This window comes from Mustelus asterias, chromosome 2 (assembly GCF_964213995.1).
Source record: "Mustelus asterias chromosome 2, sMusAst1.hap1.1, whole genome shotgun sequence".
NCBI classification, from domain to species: Eukaryota; Metazoa; Chordata; class Chondrichthyes; order Carcharhiniformes; family Triakidae; genus Mustelus; species Mustelus asterias.
Window position 1 is genome coordinate 100,875,281 of NC_135802.1, and position 6,000 is coordinate 100,881,280.

A 6,000-nucleotide genomic window follows, 5' to 3' on the forward strand; every position below is an offset into this window, starting at 1 on the left:
CCAGAACCTACCACACATTAAGTTGATCTTTCTCTACACCCTAGCTATGACCTTAACACTACATTCTCCACTCTCTTCTTTCCTTCTCTATGAACAGTATGCTTTGTTTGTATAGCACGCAAGAAACAATACTTTTCACTGTATCCCAATACATGTGACAATAATCAAATCGAATCAAAAAAAGAGTTGAGAGAGAGCGTGGGAGCTCAAAAAGCAGCATTGTGTTCAGAGAGGATGGAGTTTGGAGAGAGAGAGCATATAAAGTGCCATGGAGTTCAGAGAGAACCAACAGCAGCACACGGTGTCACAGTGGTTAGCACTGCTGCCTCACAGCGCCAGGGACCCGGGTTCCATTCCTGGCTTGGGTCAGTGTCTGTGTGGAGTTTGCATGTTCTGCGTGGGTTTCCTTCGGGTGCTCCGGTTTCCTCCCACAGTCTGAAAGACGTGCTGGTTAGGTGCATTGATACGGACAGGCGCCATAGTGTGGTGACTAGGGGAATTTCACAGTAACTTCATTGCAGTGTTAATGTAAGCCTTACTTGTGACTAATAAATAAACTTTAGAGTTGAGTGAGAGAGAGAAGACCCATAGAGCAGTGCAGAGTTTGGAGAGTGAGAGAGAGCTAGAGGGCAGACATTTCCTGTCCTGTCCGCCACGGGAATCGGGGGGGGGGGGGGGGGTGGGCGCGGCGGACACCATGCAAAGGTCCGTTGACCTTGGGCGGGCTTTTCCAGTCTTGGGTCGAGCACAGTTGGAAAATCACACCCAGAGAGCACATAAAGCAGCATGGGGTTCGGAGCGAGGGAGAGCCCGTACGGCAATGCAGAGTTCCAAGAGAGAGAAAACCCATAAAGCAGTGCAGAGTTTGGAGAGTGAGAAAGTGCGAGATAGAGAGCGCATAAAGCAGCACGGAGTTCAGAGAGGGAGAGACATAAAGCAACTTCAAGTTTGGAGAGAGAGAGAGTGCATCAAGCAGCACGGAGATCAGAGAGAAGGAGAAAGCTCAAAAATTAAAGTTCTCAGAGAGACAGAGAGTCCATTAAGCAGCGTGGAGTTCCAATAGAGGAATAGCCCAGAAAGCAGCACAGAGTTAAATGAGAAATTAGGCCATACAGCAGCGCAGTACAGAGAGAGAGAGAGCAAAACGCAGCGTGGAGTTTGGAGAGAGAAAGAGATCCATTAAGCAACACAGATATACGAGAGAGAGTCCATAAAGCAGGTGGAGTTTGGAGAGAGAAAGAGCTCATGTATCAGCATGGAGTTCAGAGAGAGGGAGCACAAAAAGCAACATGGAGTTCAGAGAGAGAGAACCCATAAAGCATTGTGATGCCTAGAGAGAGAACACAAAAAGAAGCACAAGAGTGAGGGACCAAGTAGACAAGGGTGGAGGAGACTCAGAATTTTTAAGTGTCCAACAGGTTTGAGGTGCTTGCAACCTGTGTGAATGAAAGCAAAGTGTACAGTCTGAATAAGCAGACTGGTCACAACACCATGGTACAGCAAGCTGTTCAGGTGGGGGAGCACAAAGGAGTGTGATGGTAATGGGGACAGAATAATGAGGGGGATTGGCACTGCTCTCTGCAACAAAGAGCGAGAGTCCAGAAGGCGGTGTTGCTTGCCCGGTCTCAAGGTTCAGAATATCTGCTCAGGGCTAGAGAACAATTGACAATAGGAAGGAGGGGATCCAGTAGGTAACAATACACAGGTAAGACAAGAAAGGAGGTTCTGCATGGTTAGTATGAGGAATTAGGCACCAAACCAAGAAGCAGACCCTCAAAGGGAATAATCTCTGGATTATTACCTGAGCCACATGAAAATTGGCACTGGCTGCATACAATTAGAGAGATGAATACATGGCTCAAAGACTAGTTTGGGAGAAATGGGTTCCGTATCGTGGGCACTGGCACCAATACTGAGGGAAATGGGGGCTATACTATTGAGACAGCCTACACCTAATTCATGCTGGGAACAATTTCCGGTCTTGGGGTGTGTGCAGCTGGAAAAGGCTACAGGTTACAAAAATAATGAAAGGTCAAAACTAAAGGCTCTGTATCTGAATGCACATAGCATTCAAAACACAGATGAACTGATGGTGCAAATAAAGATAAATAAGTATGATCTGATAGCCATTGCAGAGACATGGTCGCAGGATTACATAGATTGGGACCTGAATATTGAAGGGTATGGACACTAAGGAAGGACAGGTAGAGGGAAAGGGTAGAGAGTTGAAACTATTAATGAAAAGTGATATTAGCTCAACAGAGAGGGATGACCCAAGTTCAGAAAAGCAGGGAATAGAAATGTTTTGGGTAGAGATGAGAAATAAGAAAGCAAGAGTCACTAATAGGAATGGTGTGCAGGCCCCTTATCAGTAACCATAGGAAAGGACAGGGTATCAAAGAAGTGATGGGAACTTGTCAGAAAAGTTTGGCGATTATCATGGGGGAATGCACAACATTCCCATAAGTGACTTTCCGGAGGCCTGGGTTAATTCCCAGCCTGTGTCGAAATGACAAAAGTCACCTGATTCAGTGGCCATCCTAACAGTCTTCTAATTGTTACTGAAGCAATATAAAGGACATCGGGCAGGATTTTATGGCCTCGCTCAGGCAAGACTGGAAATTCCCACCCAAGGCCAATGGAGATTTCCGTTGCCAGACCGTTGCCCACTCCGATTCCATGGCGAGTGAGGTGGTAGAGTTCCGGCCATCATGCTTATTTTTAATCTGGACTAATGCAGCGTCCTGGGGTTTATGATCCTTTGGGGATTGCTGAATGGAGCTTGATTTGGGATGATTGACAGGTCAGGTGATGCCACAGAAAAGTCCAAGGTTTTAGTTTCATTTTTCCCAGATGCTGTTTGGACTTGAGACAGAAAGCAGTGGGCGGAATTTTCCCGTCCCACTTGCCACGGGAATTGTAGCGGGCGGGACAGGACCATGCAAAGGTCTGTTGACCTTGGGCGGTATTTTCTGGACTTGGGACGAGCGCGGCCAGAAAATCTCACCCCAGCGTCTCTGTCTCTCTCTCTCCAGAGGCGTGCTGACAGTTCCAGGGCTGGGAAGCCTCAGAGATTTAATCCAACATTAAAAGGACCAATTCACAGCAGCTGTTAAAAAGCCATAAATCCAGCATCACATGAGCATACTTGCTTTCTGTGCCAAGTCAAGAAAGGGGTATGTGTTTGTGGGACGTTGTTTGACTTGGAGCATCAGAGATAGCTAGCTGTTAATGATACTGTACCATTTTGAATCTTGTCATTGGTAAATGTTTGTTAACTATTTTTATTATATTTTAACTGTGTTCTTCAATAAAAGCTTCCTAGTGGATCACTTGAATCATACCTGGAATTAAACACCTTACGCTCACCCATGCCAAATTCAAATGTAAAAACATAGGGTCGAGGCTATCTTCATAAAACACCTTGGAGTTTCTGCCATGGGTCTTAACACAGGGCATGGGGTTAAGAAGGGGGCATGGGGGTATGGAGGGGCATGGGGGTGTCTGGGGAAGTGGTCCTGCCTTAGAGAGAGTTTCTGGCCAATCTGATTTGGACTAACCTGCTGTGCCAGCACTGTGAGATTCGGGCAGTGGGCCACTGCTGGCAGTCTAGTCAGTCCCCAAAACCAGAGGATGTTATGGAGGCTAGTCTTCAAGTCTGGTGTTTCCACAGAGGCCTGGCTGGCAGACCCCAGCAAGAGAGGGGGTTAAGCTGAATATGAGAGCCGAGAGGGTGGAGGCCTAAAGGGCAGTGGAGGGTATGCATCCAAAGGGCACAAAAGCTTCCTCCTGATACCCAACCCCAGCCCTGGCAGTAAGAGCTCCTGGGCTAACCACTTTGTATGGGTCAATCCCTGACTAGTGTAAAATAATGGCCATTAATGAGCCACTTACGGACCTCAACAGGCCCAAGGTCGAGCTCCTCCCCCACTCTGGGTAAAATGGGAGGCAGGTCAGGGACAGGCAAGAAGATGGTGGGCAGGTCACACCCTGCATTTTACAAGCTCCCCGCCTTCAAACGACAATCCAGCCCCATATTTCTGTAAACCCCTCTGACCATACAACCTTCACAGATGTCTGTGCTCCTTCAGTTCTGGTCTGTTGTCTGTCTCTGACTATGACAGTTCACTATTGGCAACCCATCCTTCAGCTGGCTGGATACTAAGCTCTGGCATTCCCTCCCTGGTGAAGGAGCAGAACTCCGAAAGCTCATGATTCCAAATAAACCTGTTGGATTTTAACCTGGTGTTGAGAGGCTTTTTACTATTCCCTCCTTAAACCTCTCTGCCTTTCTACCTCCCTCTCCCGCCTCTTTGACCAAGCTTTTGGTTATCTGTCTTCGTATCTCTTTATGTGGCTCAGTGTCAGATTCTGTTGCTGAACTGTAATAATGCAACAGGCTGGAATCCTCCAAATGGATTCACTAAGAGCCTGTGGGGCCAATCTCTCCTTCCCATCAATACTGAGTTACTTAACAAGCCACATGTTCATAGAACATTTCATTACAGAGAAGGAGGGAGAACATTAATGTTTAAACATATGCTCTGCCAATAATGTTGTGCTCATGCCAACCAGATCATAGCAACATCGATAGAATACAAGCCAGAATAGAGCAGAAAGATCCAAAGAGCCAATAAAAAGGAGAAAAAGTAGACTCAAGGGGATGTTTGTGACGCAGAGCAATGTCAACAGCACGGGTTCCATTCCCGCACCAACTGAGGTTATTTGTGAAGGCCCCGCTTCCTCAACCCCTCGCCTGAGGTGTGGTGATACTCAGGCTAAATCATCACCAGCCAATTGTCATCTGGGACGATGACGACTTCACCTTACGTCACTGTTTAAGAAGCTGTCTGGATAGTTGGGACGGGAATGGGTTAACTGGTTTGAATGTTGTGCAGATTGCAATGCAGCCTGCTGCTGTAATGTTTTGAAATGAAACAATATGGAGCAATCTCCACCTCCTTTCTAGTGGGCGTGGACTTGTGGACAATTGCAACATGCTGTCATTCCCAATTAGAAATGTTAATGTGGAAAGATTCACCCTCATGCAGTAGAGGTGCACATTGTTAGAGCATTAGGGAAGTTCAGCTTCCAGATTGAATTTCATGACCTGATAATTCTAGTGGACAACCTTAGATCTTAGAAACCCTACAGTACAGAAAGAGGTCATTCGGCCCATCGAGTCTGCACCGACCACAATCCCACCCAGGCCCTACCCCCATATCCCTACATATTTACCCACTAATCCCTCTAACCTACGCATCTCAGGACACTAAGGGGCAATTTTTAGCATGGCCAATCAACCTAACCCGCACATCTTTGGACTGTGGGAGGAAACCGGAGCACCCGGAGGAAACCCACGCAGACACGAGGAGAATGTGCAAACTCCACACAGACAGTGACCCAAGCCGGGAATCGAACCCAGGTCCCTGGAGCTGTGAAGCAGCAGTGCTAACCACTGTGCTACTGTGCCGCCCGTGCTCTTGCAGAAGTTGAGTAATTATCATGTATGTAGGCACATCTGCTTTGTGAGCCTTCGCAATTTGTGTGTTTATTAAAATTAAAACAAAAAAAATGTCTGCTGAACTCTGAGCCTCAACTTCCAACATTTTTAAAATGTATGTACGGGACCTGGGTATCACTGCCTGGCCAGCACTTATTACCCATCCCTAATTACCCTGGAAAAGGTGATGGTGAGCTGCTGCCTTGAACCAACGCAGCTCCGAGATATAGGTGCACCCACAGTGCCGTTAGGGAGGGTGTTCCAGGATTTTGACCCAGTGACAGTGAGTTTAAGTTTAAAGTTTATTTATTAGTGTCACAAATAGGCTTACATTAACAACACAATGAAGTTACTGTGAAAATCCCCTAGTCGCCACACTCCAGCGCCTGTTTGGGTACACTGAGGGGGAATTTAGCACGGCCAATGCACCTAACCAGCACGTCTTGAAACAGTGAAGGAACGGTGATATATTTCCAAGTCAGGATGGTGAGTGAGGA